This window comes from Leuciscus leuciscus (genome assembly GCF_965113295.1).
Source record: "Leuciscus leuciscus genome assembly, chromosome: 6".
Taxonomy (NCBI): domain Eukaryota; kingdom Metazoa; phylum Chordata; class Actinopteri; order Cypriniformes; family Leuciscidae; genus Leuciscus; species Leuciscus leuciscus.
This window is the reverse complement of record NC_138730.1, coordinates 13,668,649-13,685,848: the sequence shown is the minus strand read 5'-3', so window position 1 is coordinate 13,685,848 and position 17,200 is coordinate 13,668,649. Positions and strand designations below refer to the sequence as shown.

At 45.6% G+C, this 17,200-nt stretch overlaps 1 long non-coding RNA gene across 1 annotated transcript in view; it reads left to right on the top strand.

Moving 5' to 3' along the window:
- LOC309501853 overlaps window positions 1-16,642 on the top strand; it is a 197,242-nt gene extending 180,600 nt beyond the window's left edge. The window contains exon 3 of the long non-coding RNA XR_014206995.1: window positions 16,036-16,642. This is a non-coding gene — a long non-coding RNA (uncharacterized lncRNA). The remainder of the gene's footprint in view (window positions 1-16,035) is intronic.
- Window positions 16,643-17,200: the final 558 nt, after the last annotated feature.

Genomic DNA, 17,200 nt, shown 5'->3' with positions numbered 1-17,200 from the left:
CACCACCGCAGGTGGTAGGGTACTCAAACCTGCCTCGTCCCGTCCAGGAGCCACACATGGAGGTTCCAAAGATCGGGACGAGGGTGCCATAAGGTGCCCCGTCCCTGAGAAAGGAGGTCCTTCCTCAGAGGAATTGGCCAGGGAGGTGCTGTCGCGAGGAGTACTAGTTCGGAGAACCAGGTCCGGTTGGGCCAATACGGGGCAACCAAAATGACCTGCTCCTCGTCCTCCCTGATCTTGCGCAAGGTCTGCGCAAGAAGGCTCACTGGGGGAAACGCATACTTGCGTAGGCCCCGCGGCCAGCTGTGCGCCAGTGCATCCGTGCCGAGCGTGCCCTCGGTCAGGGAGTAAAACAGGTCGCAATGGGACGAGTCGTGGGAGGCAAACAGGTCTACCTGTGCGTCGCCGAACTGATCCCAAATCAGCTGGGCCGTCTGGGGATGGAGTCGCCATTCTCCAGCGAGAGGCCGAACTCGAGACAGCTCGTCGGCCGCCTGGTTCAGGTGTCCCGGGATATAAATGGCTCGAAGCGACCTCAGATGCTTCTGACTCCATATGAGGAGGTGGCGAGCGAGTTGCGACATACGGCGGGAGCGTAGACCACCCTGGTGGTTGATGTACGCTACTGTTGCGGTATTGTCTGATCGGACTAGTACGTGCTGGCCCCTGAGCAGCGCATGGAAGCGGTGCAGGGCGAGACGTACAGCCAGCAACTCGAGGCAATTGACATGCCAAAGGCGCTGGGGTCCTGTCCAGGAGCCCGCGGCAGCATGACCATTGCACATGGCGCCCCAGCCCATGTTGGAGGCATCTGTTGACACAACAACATGCCGGGAAACTCGTTCTAAGGGCACTCCGGCCCGTAGAAAATTGAGGTTCGCCCACGGGGTGAAGGTCTGACGGCAGGCTGGAGTCACTGGGACTCGGAGCGTGCCGTGTTGCCATGCCCACCTCGGGACTCGATCGCGAAGCCAAAGCTGAAGCGGTCTCATATGAAGAAATCCCAGCGGCGTTACTGCGGCTGCGGATGCCATATGCCCCAGGAGCCTCTGAAAAAGTTTCAGTGGAACCGCACTCTTGTCCTCGAACTGACGAAGACAAGTCAGCAGTGACTGCGCGCGCTCGCTCGTAAGCTGAGCGCACATGGCGACCGAGTCGATCTCCATACCGAGAAAAGAGATCCTCTGCACGGGGCAGAGTTTGCTCTTCTCCCAGTTGACCCGAAGGCCCAGACGGACTAGGTGCCGGAGCACTAGGTCCCTGTGTTCGCAAACCTGGTCTCGAGAGTGAGCTAGGATAAGCCAGTCGTCGAGATAGTTCAGGATGCGAACCCCGTGTTCCCGAAGGGGAACAAGGGCTGCCTCGACGACCTTCGTAAAGACGCGAGGAGACAGGGCTAGCCCGAAAGGGAGAACCGCGTACTGGTATGCCTGCCCCTCGAAAGCAAACCGTAGAAATGGTCTGTGTCGAGGTAAAATGGAGACATGGAAGTAGGCGTCCTTCAGGTCGATCGCTGCAAACCAATCCTGCGGCCGCACACACTGGAGGATGTGTTTGGCCGTTAGCATCTTGAACGGCAGCCTGTGAAGGGAGCGGTTCAAGACGCGCAGGTCGAGGATTGGCCGTAACCCACCGGACTTCTTGGGTACAATGAAGTAAGGGCTGTAGAAGCCGGACCTCATTTCGGCTGGAGGGACAATCTCGATCGCACCCTTCGCCAGCAGGGTGACGACCTCCGCTCTCATGACAGGGGCATTGCCACCGACCATAGTGAAGCGGACTCCGCTGAAGCGGGGAGGAGATCGCGCGAACTGAATCGCGTAGCCGAGCCTGATGGTTCTCGCGACCCAGCGGGACAGTCTGGGAAGCTCTAGCCAGGCCTCCAGAAAGTGCACCAGCGGGGTCATACGAACCACAGACGTACCGTCGGTGGGGCAGCGAGGCGGAATGACCGGCACCGGCGAGGGTGGCATCGCGGCCCTGTGCGGGGGCACGGTCATTAACCGCGTCCTGCCAGAGGAGGCCAGGGGAGGGCGCGCGTCCCACGGGGGCGTGCTCTGGCAGGGGTCTGGCGACAGAGGGGGATGAGAGGAGCGTGGCCCGTGGGCGGCGCGTGCTGTCATCCCAGACCTCTGGGACAGAGGAGGGCGGCAGTGGCGGGACCCGAGGGTGGCGCGCACTGCGGCCCTCTGGGTCTGTAGGCTCAGGATTGGGGATTTCGATTCTTTCTTTAACCACATTAGGGTGCTGCCCGTCGTGAGACGAGCAGCGGGGAGTGGAGAACAAAAGATTCTCCCCCGGCCCTCCACCGGGGGAAGGAGTGGCCCTGCTACCACCTCCTGTAGCGAAAAGAAAGCCAATCCTGAGCTGCCCGTCTCAGGAGCGCCGCTTAGCCTGGCGTTTAGCGGGCTGCGGGGCTGGAGAGGGCTGTGGCGCCTTCCTACGGCTTCCTCCACGACGCGGCCCAGATGAAGGCTGCTGCTGGGGCCGTGCGGGAGGGGCGGGAGCCGCGGGAGGGCGCCCTCGGCGGCGAGCAGGCTGAGGATTCTGCACCGACGGCTGAGCAGCAGAGCGTCGGGGCAGAATGTGCTTAATCGCCTCAGTCTGCTTCTGAGCAGTCGAGAACTGTTGGGCAAAGTCCTCGACTGCACCGCCGAAAAGGCCGGCCTGGGATATGGGAGCGTCAAGCAGACGAGTCCGCTCGGGCTCACGCATATCAGCCAGGTTCAGCCAGAGATGTCTCTCCTGGACCACAGCTGTGGACATCACCAAACCCAGGGAGCGCGCGGTCACCTTCGTCGCCCGGAGAGCGAGGTCGGTGGCGGCGCGCAGCTCATCGAAGAGCCTTGGGTCTGTCCTACCCTCGTGCATGTCACGAAGCATCTTGGCCTGGTAGACCTGTAAGATGGCCATGGCATGCAAAGAGGCAGCTGCCTGTCCCGCCGCTCTGTAAGATTTCGCCACCATGGTAGACGAGAATCTACAGGCTTTGGACGGGTGCTTAGGATCACCACGTGATGAAGCGCTTGTCGGACACAGCTGCATCGCGACAGAACGTTCAACCGTGGGAATCCCAGTGTACCCACAAGCATCAGCTCTATCGAGGGGAGGAAAGGCGGAGAAAGCCGTCGAACGATCACGGGAAGACATGGGAGCCTTCCAGGACCGCGTGACTTCCTCATGCACTTCCGGGAAGAATGGTATTGGGGTTGGGCGGCGACGGGTGTCAGCGGCCGCTCCCAAAAACCAATCATCCAGCCGCGAGCGCACTGGATCAGGTGGCGGGGACCACTCAATACCAATGGCCGCGGCTGCCCGGGAAAGCATGGCGGTCAGCTCGGGATCAGACTCGGGCAATGCTGGCACGCCCGAGGGCGGCAACACAGCCGAATCCTCACTTCCCGAGGACTCGCGCCCACCTTGTGATGCAGCGATGGACATAGTATCTTCCTCTGGAGCTCCAAACGAGACGCGCTGGGGCTCCGAAGAGGGACCAGCGGTCTCAGTTTGAACACTCGCGGGTGCTGATGCTGGAGAGGGGTGTGTGGACCGTGGACGTGTCGGCGGTATGTCCCACACAGTCACCCTCAGGTCACCCCGGCCACCAGCCGAAGTACTAGCCCTCTCGGGACCAGTAGATCGGGGTGTGGGTAGGGGGACTCTCGCTCTAGTGAGCTCATTGAGTCTCGACCGCAGCATAGAGATGGTCATGTTCCCGCAGTGAGAACATGAGTCATCCACGAACGCTGCTTTAGCGTGATCAACGCCCAAATACGTTAAGCAGCGATCGTGCCCATCAGAGAAAAATATCTCGCCACCGCAACCAGAAGTGCACGGGCGAGGCATCTTTAAAAAGACGTGCCACGTGCAATGTTCTTTTTGTGAGAGGAAAAACTCCGCGGATGCTGAAGCGAACAGGGAGAAACACACTATCTGTCAGATCACTGACAAGATCAGCAGGGTAGTGAGCACTCGCTGAAAACGCCGTCACACCAACACCGGAGAGTTCGCTCGTCTCGAAGGTAAGAGAAGACTAACTCAGAATATTTGGCTTGCAGGAGTGGAGAAGTTCTCGGCTCCGAAGCGAAAACATATCTGCATTGTGCCAGCGTACTTCCTTATATACCCCCTGCGGCGGGCGGAGTTACGCTATGCAAATTCCGCAGACCCATGGCATTTCATTGCCATTGGCTCGTTTTATATACTCGAAGGTGATAGGCTTCTAAGCGAAACCCCAATCGTCGTCATCCGACGTAACTCGGAGTGACCACGAAAGGGAACATACTTTTCCATGGACTATAGCCTTCTTGGCAAATAGAACATAAAACACCTATCCTGCCATTTCAGTTTAAAATATCCTATTTCTTTCATTAGGCATTCAGAACCTCCGTGGTTATTGTTTAGACTTTACTAACAATAAAGCTATTTCAATAGATGGTCAACTTTACTACATCTCCTCAAAAAATTGTATGGGTTCGAGGAAAAAAGTGGTCATTGGCCAAAAAGAGGCCAACGAAATATTTACAGAATTCCATGCCAGCCCCTATGGAGCACACTGTGGAACAGAAAAAACCAAGCTTGCCATTTCAGCGAAGTTCTACTGGCCTGGAATGGGGGTGGACATTGATAAATGGGTCAATCCTAAATTATTCCTTTCTAACTTTGTTGTGAAACATATTAATGTATTATGTTTTTGAATGCATTTCTCATGTGCTTATTTCTGAACATCAGGTTTTGCAGTGTGCCCAGTGCCAATATAGCAGACTGTCCATCAAGCAGGAGCCCAAGTACATCCCAATATGTGTAAGCTTGTCCACAGATGTGCATGGGATTTGAGACTGGTATTTCATGAGTGCACATAATTTAAATGTATTTATGGGTATGGGTAAATATGGTTAAGCATTTTTGGTTGGTGTAGCATACTCAAAAGTAATCATGAATGGACCAATGCTTTAAACCCCCTTTTTTAAAATTGTTAATCTTATATATTTTTTTTTATTTATAGATTGCCTGTGATGACTGTGGGCGATGGTTCCACTTAAAGTGTGTTGGCAATCCATCCACGGAAGATGAATACAAATGTGCTTCTTGTAATAAATAACTAAATATGAAACCATTGTTTTTGGAGTTTATTTTTCCCCTTCATTTTCCCTTTGGTAAACCTACTCGAAAATCAATCTTTCAAAACAAGTAGCCTATTTATTTTATAAAATGTGACATTAAATTGTGAAGTGATTGTGGTTCAAATAGTCTTTAGCTAGACGAGTATTAGGCTACTAATCAAAGCCTTAATAAACATTACATTGAAATCGCTAATAACGGTTTAAATAAAAAAATAAAATAAAAAAAAAAGCTAGATTGAAATGACAGAGCAGGAAAAACTCGCTTTAACTTTTTTATTAAAAAATAATACTTTTTTAACCTTTTGGCTTCCCGTACATCCAGTTGTGCTTCTTGTCGTATCAATTCTGACGGTACGTATGGTAACCTGATGGTAACGCGGCAACTACGCATGATTTGTAGTATGATTGCGTAAAGGGAACAGGAATTCCGGAAGGGAACAGAATCGACTGCTTCACCGGCGGCCGAACCACATGCTGACGGCGGACCGTCACCGGGCAACCCGATGAAGGAGCCGGGACAATCATTCGGTCTATAGTGAACGCTACACGCTACCGCGTTATTCAAAGCAAAAGCAGAAGCAGAAGTGAAGTCCCGTTTCGGCCTGCACAAAACGCACGGAAGATCGCACCGTCCTTTTTCTTATTCGGAAACCTGTGGACTCGATGCCCTGACAGGCCATAATTCACAATCATTTACCACGACGATGATTAATTGAAATACAATAAACACCGAAAACACACTGAATCATGACCGCTCTAACTGAATACCAACCTACCAAGTGGCTTATTGACGTGACTGGGGTGTGTGGTCTCTAGGTGTCGTCTTAATGAGCGAACGCAGAGCCGGCGAACGACTCCCTCATGTGGCGTCATATGACGCGATGGTGAAAAAAAAAGCGTTTTTTCAACACGGTCAAGGAAACTGTCACGTTTTCTATAAAATTTGTGCCCTTATGTCTTGCAAAACAATTTTTAATCCTGCATTTACTTTTCATATGGCATTTTCATACAAGGTTATATTAATAAAAAAATTATAAAAAAAAAACTGCAACATGGGCTTTAAACCGCTAGCAGCAGATAGTATGAGACCCAACAAATTAAGACGACACCTAGAGACCACACACCAGTCACGTCAATAAGTCACTTGATTTCTTTCAAAGAAAACTTGCAGAATACCGTCAACAGGAGACTCGGATGGTAAAAGCTGCATCAGTAAACAGTAAAGCACAGATGGCGTCATATAGAGTGGCATACAGAATTGCACAATCCAAAAAACCACACACAATCGCAGAGCAGCTCATTCTCCCCGCTGCGCTAGACATGGTGTCAATTATGCTTGACGAGACAAGCGCAGAAAAATTAAAAGCTATTCCCCTGTCAAACGACACAGTTGCAAGACGTATATGCAACATTTCAAGTGATCTTGAGGAACAACTCATAGAAAAATTAAAAGACAGTCGTTTTGCATTACAAGTGGACGAAGCTACTGACAGCAATCAGGCCCGCCCACAGAAATGACTGGGCCCCTGAAAAGGTCCAGTGAATGGGCCCTCCCCAAATCTGCTATAGGCTACTCATATCATGCGTGTGCTCTCTCTCTCTCTCTCTCCTACATTAACACATACATTTAACTGAGAGAGACTCAGGGGTGGGTATGCAGCAACAATTTTGCTGTTTTGCCCCCCCCCCCGTAAGAAAATGTTGTGCTTTTTACTGGTAAATTCATCGATCTGGTGCACTTTGAGAGTTCAAACTCCAACCCATATTCAGTGTGCAAATTAAAAATTAAAATCTCTTTTAGTTACAGTGTCTGTCTACATTACACTACTACATAATAATAGTTATAATATTAATCCCATTATATAATAGCCATATATTGTAAAACAAATGCACTGAAAAATAAAGGAAACTTTCATAATTCGTTTTGTACTAATTTCTATACTTGAAAGAGTATATTTATATACTTCACATTAAAGATGTGATTGGGCCAGCCCAGTGACCATCAAGAAAAGAACCAAAGCTCCAGCACCTGCCCTTTTGCCCCTTGGTGCCCAAAGTGCCCTTTTGTCAAGGCAAAATTTCCTCTCCTTTTTTTTTAATTAAAGGCCCTTTGGTGGATGCCTGCCCAATCTAACTATTACTAAAATTAATGAATAATAATTTAGCCGTAAATAAAATGACCCACATGATGACCTTTCACCTTACGAACTCATCCGGGACGATTCCTCACGCTGCACGCGCATTTTTTTATTTCGCGCGGCTACGCGCACTACCAGAGGATATCTTCAACTCTGCGGCTGCTGGTAAGTGGTGTTTCATTCTCAGCGAAGTGCTTTTGATGTTTGTTTACTTATTATTATTATTTTACAAGAACGACGTGAAGAGAGCATGCAGACAGAGATGTTGTTTATATTGCTGTGTGTAGGCTGTAGAAGTAACGTTAGCTTGCTGTTTGAGAGAGACAAGTTTCAGAGGGTCTTTGCCCCGGTTGCATAAAGCACCTTAAGTTTTTCCCTTAAGTATGATACTTAAGGGGCGATTTCCCCTTACCTAAGAGAATAACTTAAGGGTGTTGCATATAATCTCTTAAACGGTTCTCTTAGGTAAGGGAAACATTTAAAGGTAGGGTAGGTAATCCTGTTCAGAAACACTTTTTTTTATACTGGGTGAAATGGTCCTTCCATCCTGATAGTAGTCAATACATTATGTGTTTAGAAAAAGGAATGAAAAAAATCAGACCTCTGTAGCAGCTGCCGGACAGTAAAAACTCTGACCAATCACTGCCATTCGGTGCGAATGTAAAGAACCAATCAGATGCCTTCATGTCTCGTGCCCGCCCCGAGCCCCACTGCGCCCGCTGCCCTGCGTGCACTCATCACATGTCACCGTTCCCGGAAATATTCAGCTCAAAGCACCTGCATATGCAGTCAGCGAAGGCAAACAAGGCAAAAACTACTTCCTCGGACCCTGCCCGCACTCTTGAACGACCTCCTCTGCTTCGCCCTCAACCCCGGACCTGTCCTCGAGCCGACGATGCGGTACTTTTCTCCGGACTCGGAGTGTACGTTAGTCTTCATTAGAGTCAACAATGTTTTCATCATGGAAACTCTTACATGCAAAACACCGTATATGTTATGAATCTTACACGAAATTCATCTTCATCACAGTGTAACTGATGGTAATGGAAAAACGTGTATCAATGCAACCTGTTTTTAGTTTTGCCTTATAAATATAGCTCGTTACCGAATGAAACTTTACCATTATCGATATGCTAGCTTGATAGTGAGTACTAAAAGAAATCTTATTTGTTTATATTCATAGTGATAAAGTTAGGTATTTTATTACATGTGATTCTGACATGATGTCACTGTGTGTACTGCGCTCCTTCCTCTCCACTCGTCTCAGGTAATAAATGCGTCCAGTGTTGCCAACTCCTCAGTAAGGAAAGTAGCTATTGGCTGTCCTAAAAGTAGCTAGAAGGCGCTAAATGACGTCATCGCCTAATTTGCATAACTGACCATGATGGACTCTGTAGAGAGAGGAGTAACGTCGCTGGAGAGACAAAAGGTGAGTAAAAACCACCCTGAATGTTTAGAACCACAAATGAACTTCTAATGTCGATACTTTATTTTAAATTATTAATTTTTTTTTTACGATTCACAACCCTCCTCCTTTATCCGGGCTTGGGACCGGCAAAAGTGACCCAAAAGAGACACTCTGGCGGAGTTAATTGGTTTTTTTTGGTTTTTTTATTTTATATATTTTTTTATTAATATTTTGTAAGCTTTTTAAAGTTTTTTTTTATTTTTATTTTTTTTACCTGGTCCACTTAGGAGCCTGTAAGTCATGGTAAAACATTAACATTTTTAACCAATTTTTTTGTATACAATTTTTTATTTTTTTTTATTTTTTTTGGTTTTTAACCCTATGGTGACTACAAGTCACACTCAAATATTTACATTTTTAACCATAAATTTTTTTTGTATACAATCTTTTTTTCCCTTTTTTTCTTGAGTTTGGGTTTTAACCTTATGATCCAATTAGGAACCTACAACTCACAGTAAAACATTAACATTTTTAACAAAAAAAAATTTGTATACAATCTTTTTTTTTTTCTTTTTTTTTTTTTTTTTCTTAAGTTTGGGGTTTAACCTTATGGTCCACTTAGGAACCTACAAGAAGTCACAGTAAAACATTAACATTTTTAACTATAATATATATTAAAAAAAATGTTTATACAATCTAGATTAACAATCTAAATGGACCAGAAAGAGATAATAGAAAGAAAATAGGATATAGTAGAGAAAATCTGAGAAAATGGTAACTGGTCTGGCCCTAATTCAGGTTAATTGTATTTTTTTTCAGACCCCCCTCCACATACAGACAGGCTGTGCTGGCTCACAGAAAGAGTGGCTCATCGTCATTTTGGACAAGGCTCTCTATGGCAGGTTCAGCAACTGAGGGAGCTGACTTGAATGAGTAAGCAGCTGATGTGCCAAAAAGACGCAAATCATTATCTGGGAGCTGGTGCTCATAACAAGCCTCACCAGACAGCTTCAGTCCATATCGGATGTACAGGATGGAGTTAAGGGTCTGCAAGGACATCCGATTTCTGAGCTTGCTTTTTACCACACTCATCTGGCTGAAAACTCTCTCGACTTCAGCATTCGAGTGTGGTAAGGACAACACAGACACAGCAGCCATGGCAAGTTCTTGAAACGGGTTACTTCCTAATCTCACTCCAGAAACTCATTGTGTTTTTTGTCTCATTCCATTTACTAAGGTGGATGGCACGCCATTGCTGGACAATCTTGTCTATGTCTGCCGGGGAGTAGCCGAGGAGCTTGGCTATTTTTTCTATTTCTCCAGGGCTCTTATTGTGCTTTAAAGTTTCCTCCACATTAAAAACGGACATGTACTGCAATGCTTCGATGTTGTCCGGCAGTCTCACCCTCAACTCATTAGTGAGAGAGATGGTGAAGGCTACACACCGCTTTCGGACATTGATTTCATCCTCCGGCACAAGATGGAGCTCAGCTGCCTTTGATTCAAAAAGGTAACCAAGGTACGGTTTGGGACTGATGTATCCATCTATTGGCCCTTTAAGAACATCAATTTTTGCCAGTGGATTTAGCACCCTGCTACTCACAGACTTTATCAGGCTAACCAAGCTGTCAAGTAGCTTAAGAGGATCTACTTGTTCACCCTCAAAAGCCTTGATGGCCAACTGTACCTCACCCAGCACTGACTTCAAAAACGTCAAATACAAAATGTTTTGAGGGTCGCTATACATGGAATACAACACCTCAGCCATGTAGCAGTGTTCACTGGACTTGGTAACCGAGAAATGCAGCCTAAGCTCCTCCCACTGGTCCAAAATGCGTGAAACTGCAGGTTCAATGGAGAGCCAACGTGTGGCACAGACCTTTGTTATTTGTAAAGGTTTTTCCCCACAATTAATGGTCTCATATATGGCCTTGTAGGCCTCCCTGCGCTTTGGAGACACTGAAAACCAGTTATAAGTCTCTCGCACCAGGTATTCCACGCTACGGGGGATGGTGTCATTGGAAGCATGACTTACAGCAAGCTGCAAAGAGTGGCATACACAGCGAATAAGAACAAGATCTTTAAGGCCATACTCTTCCTTCAGGACTTTATGGACCCCATTGTTAATCCCCGTCATGACAGAGGCATTGTCAGTCCCTATCCCCAGGAGTTTCTCTTTTTTTAGACCACACTTCACGAGGAAACCCACAACAGCACAGGCTATAGATCTGGCATCTCCCCCCTCCAATTCAACAAGCCCCAGAAATGTTGAGACAACTGTCTGCTTGGTGTCACTAAAGTACCTTATCACAACCCCCAGGTATTTAGAAACACTTATATCTGTGGACTCATCGAGGAGGAGGCTGAAACGCTGGTCACCCACATCTGCAACCAACTTTTTGAGAAAGTATGGTGCTAGAACACCATTAATCATCTCTGTGCACTTTGTCCTGTGCATTTTGAAATGGGTAGCAGCAGTGGAGTCTGAGAAAGCAGCTCTACATGCTTCTCCAATATGATCACATGCCAGCATGGAACAGTGTTCAGCAATAGCTAATGCCATGGTGGCCTCAGCCTTTTTAGCAGAGTCAATTTTTTGAATCATAAATGGCAGGTTTTTTTGGGTGGAACTATCATAAGGCTTTGCCTTTTGAGTGTGTTTTTGAGTTGCCTTGTGTTTTTTTACATCACTAAGTTTGGCATAGAAATCAGCCTTACAATACAAACAGTATGCCCGTGTATTGTCTCCAATAAACGGCTTTAACCAACCTTTGAATTCAGGGTTTGATTCCCACTCCTTTCTGTATTTTTGTGTGTACAGTTTTGACATGATGAGCTAGCTAGCTAGTTTAGCAAATGTCACAGAAAGGCACAAACACGACGAGATGAGAAAGTGGACGAGACGAGTAAGTGACTGAGGCTGTGTGAGTCAAAATAAATGCAGCGATTTGTTTTTGTTAAGTGATTTAATTATTTTAGACAAAGTACATTTTACATTTTAAATCCCTTGCTGAATGTAAGACAGGGCGGGATCAGCCAGCGGCTGCTTCACGCACATGATGCGCGGTTCATTTGCAGTCAGGACACGGAGGGGTGAACATCTCGGCGCTCTGACTGCAGCTGGGAGGGGCTGGTGCGCGAGAACTGGGCCGCCTGTGAGTGCTTTGCCACGGGGATGGGTCAAACGGCAGCACCCGCTGCTCGTTGAGAATAGTAAGAACAATGTGCGGTTTCACGTCAAAAAGTCTCTAAAAGTCTCCAATAACACCAGTAAAAGTCGTTAGATTTGTCGCTAGTCGCTTTTTTGAAAATGTGTCGCTAGAGGGGTCTGAATACTCGCTAAATATAGCGACAAAGGCGCTAAGTTGGCAACACTGAATGCGTCTTGTTCCAGCCTGAGCGTTTGGCGTCGCGCGTTCATGTGTTTTGGGGGCGTGGCTTTGGAAGGAGCTCAGAAGGGAGGGGGTGGAGTGAATGGAAATAATGAGCTGTGTTTATTGCAGATTAAAAGGTCTACAGTCACTCGATTTTTAAATTTTCTTTTTCAGAGTACTTACATTTTAATTATGTATTGGTATATAAAGACAGTTTAAACAAATTTGGAATGTTTTTTTTTTAGAAAAATGATTACCTACCCTACCTTTAAGTGTTTCACGACAGCGATCCTGGATTCACGTTATAAAAGTCTGCTGTTGCCATAGATACGCAAAATACTAACACTTTCGCAATCAAATAAAGTAGGCTAGGATATCGGAATGGATAAAGAAAACAAAAAAAGAGAGCCTAATTGGACAGAGGAGGAGAAACGCATTATTCTTGACAAATTATGGTAAAAGAAAAACAATTTTTGACCGTAGCGTTTAAATGACGGGAAAGCCCCCGCTATGGAGTCAATATAGGGCCATATATATCTGCAAAATAAAACAATGTTTTGCAAACAAAAAAAATGTTTTGCAAAAAAAAAAATGTTTTGCAAATAAAAATAAGAGTATTGAGAATTTTTTTTGCTTTTTTGCAAGTAAAAAAAAAATTTTTGCAAAAAAAAAGTTAACCACTGAGAGAAAAAATAAAGTTTAGCAAAGTAAAACTTCAGCAGCATTGACTTTGCAACACATATTTCCCTTTGCGCCGCTCCTTTAAATCCGCGTTTCAGTCATCTGTGCCTCTGCGGCGCAAGCTTTCCTTTCCGCTTCATTTTTCTTTGCGCCTCGCTTTGTGTCCCTGATTTGACGTGGGGGGAGGGGTCAAGAGGTTGGGGTGTGTACAAGGGACGAAGGCGCGTCCCTCTCGTAACGTCATCAGCGCGAGCCCCAGACCGACTGGATCGATCGAAATGGCGGAGCAGAGACATGTGAGGCTGCGTTCCAGTCCACTTTTAGACACGCACTTGCGAACTTCCCTAAGCACTTCCCCTTGGGGGAATCCCTGCCGCCATTTTGAAGTGCGTTCCACTTCGTGAAGTGGACGAGGGAAGTTTATATGGACAGACCCTCGTTCCCTCGATTTTGACCGAGGGAGCGAGTCTGCTTCAATGTACACTTCAGGCACCTATATGTCCCACAATGCAGTACGATTGTGACGTCACCACATATCTCATCTAATCACCACCACAACAGACAACTCTATGATATTTTAATAATATATATTTTTAATTTAAAACAACCCAAACACACCTATAAACATTTGGATGCTGCATTAAACAAATTCTTAAAGGGAAACAAAATGTAAATAATAAATCAACTCCACAGCTGATTCCAAGTGATCAAGGGCTTAGGACGTTCCATTTCAGCCCATTGCAGTTTCCGCCAGTAGTGAGCACTCGCAATGACGTACATCCGAGTGAACGAGACGGAGGGAAGTTAGCGAGTGAAGGGCATGACAATTTTGGACTGGAACGCAGCCCGGGTGATGGATCACAGGTATGTATTATTGACAATAATAGTCTGGGGCTCGCGCTGATGACGTTACGAGAGGGACGCGCCTTTGTCCCTTGTACACACCCCAACCTCTTGACCCCTCCCCCCACGTCAAATCAGGGACACAAAGCGAGGCTGAAAGAAAAATGAAGCGCAAAGGAAAGCTTGCGCCGCAGAGGCACGGATGACTGAAACGCGGATTTAAAGGAGCGGCGCAAAGGGAAATATGTGTTGCAAAGTCAATGCTGCTGAAGTTTTACTTTGCTAAACTTTATTTTTTCTCTCAGTGGTTAACTTTTCTTTTGCAATAATTTTTTTTTTACTTGCAAAAAAGCTAAAAAAATTCTCAATACTCTTATTTTTATTTGCAAAACATTTTTTTTTTTGCAAAACATTTTTTTTGTTTGCAAAACATTGTTTTATTTTGCAGATATATATGGCCCTATATTGACTCCATACCCCGCAACCCGGTGAACCTCTCTGCTGACAGACGATTTATGCACGTGGAAAACATCTCCCGCTAATATTGAGCGTCGATCAAATCGGTATTCCTGCAACAATTTTTTATCGCTAAGATGGTCCAAAGGGTTCTCCCTATCCCTAAAAATTATTCTTGGCACATAATGATCTTCAGCTGGTTCCATAAATTCAGCCATTTCGTCTTATTTTTGTCTGCGTTACTCTTAAGGGTTTCTTTAAGTGAAACGTCATAAACACTTAGAATTTCCCTTAAACTCTGTTTTTTCACTTAAGTAATCCCTTAAAAAGCGTCAAGTGTTGCATAAAACCCCTTAACGGTAATTTCCCTAAGTATAACTTAAGGTTCGGAAATCGTAACCTTACACTTAAGGTTTTTTTTCTGCAACACCCTTAGGTTTAAGGGAAACATAAGGGAGAACTTAAGGCTTCTCCCTTGACGAGTCTGCTTACAGACTGGGGGTTGAACAGCTGGCTGTCTGGTGCAGCTATAACAACCTTGAGCTGAACACGCTCAAAACAGTGGAGATGATTGTGGACTTCAGGAGAAAATCCCCAGCACTCCCCCCTCTCACCATCATGAACAGCACTGTGGAAGCAGTGGAGTCATTCAGGTTCCTGGGCTCTACCATCTCTCAGGACCTGAAGTGGGCAAATCACTTTGACTCCATTGTGAAAAAGGCCCAGCAGAGACTGTACTTCCTTCGCCAGCTGAAGAAGTTCAATCTGCCACAGGAGCTGCTGATCCAGTTCTACTCAGCCGTCATTGAGTCTGTTTTAAGCACTTCCATCACTGTCTGGTTTGGTTCAGCTACCAAATCGGACATCAGGAGACTACAACGGACAGTCCGGACTGCAGAGAGGATTATTGGTGCCCCCTTGCCAACCCTCCAGGACCTGTACTCTTCCAGAGTGAGGAAGAGAGCAGGTAAAATCATCACAGACTCCACTCACCCTGGACACCCCCTGTTTGAACTGTTACCGTCAGGACGGCGACACAGATCACTGGCCACAAGAACATCCAGGCACAGGAACAGTTTCTTTCCACAGGCCATTTCCCTTCTGAACACTTAACATGCCCCCCAATGCATATGCCTGTAAGTGCAATACTCCCACTGTCTAGTGCAATATTCTCTAAGTCAGGTGATATTTATATTTATATTATTCATACTACTCAAAATACTGTAAATATGTTCATAATCTGTAACATGCACTAGACTCCCACTGTCTAGTGTAATATTCTCTAACTCAGGTGATATTTATATTATAATTCATACCACTCAACATACTGTAAATATGTTCATAATCTGTAAATGTTTATTCAGACTAAACCCAACTGTGACCCCTTTTTTTACTTTTTATACTATTTAAAAAAAATTTTTATATATTTTATTCTTAGAATTTGTATTACTATGTTTCTTGTTGTATTTGTATTTGTATATGTGCACTGGAAGCTTCAGTACCAAGAAAAATTCCTTGTGGGTGCAAGCACACTTGGCAATAAAGCTCTTTCTGATTCTGATTCTGAAGGGAAAATTACACTTAAGGTGCTTTATGCAACCGGGCACAGGTCTTTTTATGTTATTTGACTAAAAACTATTATTTATACTTTAAACTATTGTTATTATTTCTACAGTATTAATAAAAATAAAAAAACGTAGAGTGCCTTAAAAATTATTATCACAACACTGGTAAGGCTTACCAGTATCTTATGTTTTGTGTGCAGCAGCCTCTGTGAACATCTCCCCTAGCAGCCTGGGCAGAATCTGCAGCTTTACAGCAGGTCAGTGAGCTAGTGAGCCAGTTCCAAACACTGTCAGCAATCTTTACATCTTGTCATGGTCACATACAAATTTTTTAATCAGCTAATATATCTCCTATATGTTTGTTTTAATGTCTACAGTCTCAGATCAACTCCAGCAGTATCATCATCATCATCATCAGCAGCAGCAGTAACAACAACAACAGCAAAGGCAGCAAACTCACTTAAGGACTTTAGTAAGAATTTACCAGAACAGGTACCACATTAATGTTAAAAATCTTGTAAAGTATTAATTGCTGTATTTTTTCTGTTTGCTTTGTTTTTATTTTCATTGTATAAATGTAACTCTTGTATTTTTGTAAATCAGTTTATGCCATGAAAGTAGCCACAGATGCTGAAATGGCATTAAATAAAACTGTACTGTACTGAACGAAACATGGGCCACGTTGATTTTGTCCTACACAGTTTACTATTACAGCTGTTCTTTATTATTCTGTTTAACAGAGAAGAAAAAATCCATCAGGTTGGGACAACTTAAGATACTTCAGTTTCTAATCCCAGAGTTATTAATAGGTGCACATAAATTTTTACTCTTAAACTTAAAATTAGTCTTTTCTGTTCTGTTTCTTTTTCAAAACTGCATCAATGCATTTGCTGCCGTATCGATACAGAATCATCCATATTGATATATTGCTGTATTGATATTTTGAGCACAGCCCTATTTAAAGCCTTGTTCCATGTGCCCCCTTTTATACTTTGAGCACCTGCCCCTCCAGAGGTCTCTGCACGGCCCTGTTTAGGATGAACATAATTATAGCTGGACTGCATGGGCCCCCCCTAGCGGCTGGGCCCCAGAAAACGTTCCCCTTTATCCCCCCTTATGGACGGCCCTGACAGCAATAAAGACTGCTTGTTCATCTCGTACGTCCGCTTTGTGAATGGCGAGTCACTGTGCGAGGATTTGCTGTTTTGCAAATACATAAAAAATAGAGCCACAGCTGATGAGCTGTTTAAGATCATGGACAGTTACCTCAAAGAACACGGCCTTAAATGGGAAAACTGTGTGGGCTTTGGCTCTGATGGCGCACAGACCATGGCAGGGTCAAGAAACGGGCTGCAGGCACTAATAAAGAGGGTTGCGCCAGATGCGCACTGGACACACTGTGTCATTCACAGGGAAGCGCTCGCGTCAAGGCAGCTCAGCCCTGAATTAAATGAGGTTTTGACAGAAGTAGTGAGCGTGGTAAATTTTATCAAAACCCGACCCCTGAAAGCGCGACTGTTCTCCGCACTTTGTGAGGAAATGGGAGCTGATCACACATCCGTGCTGTTTCTCCTACCCCTTTTCCACCAAGGCAGAGCTGGTGCTGGTTCGG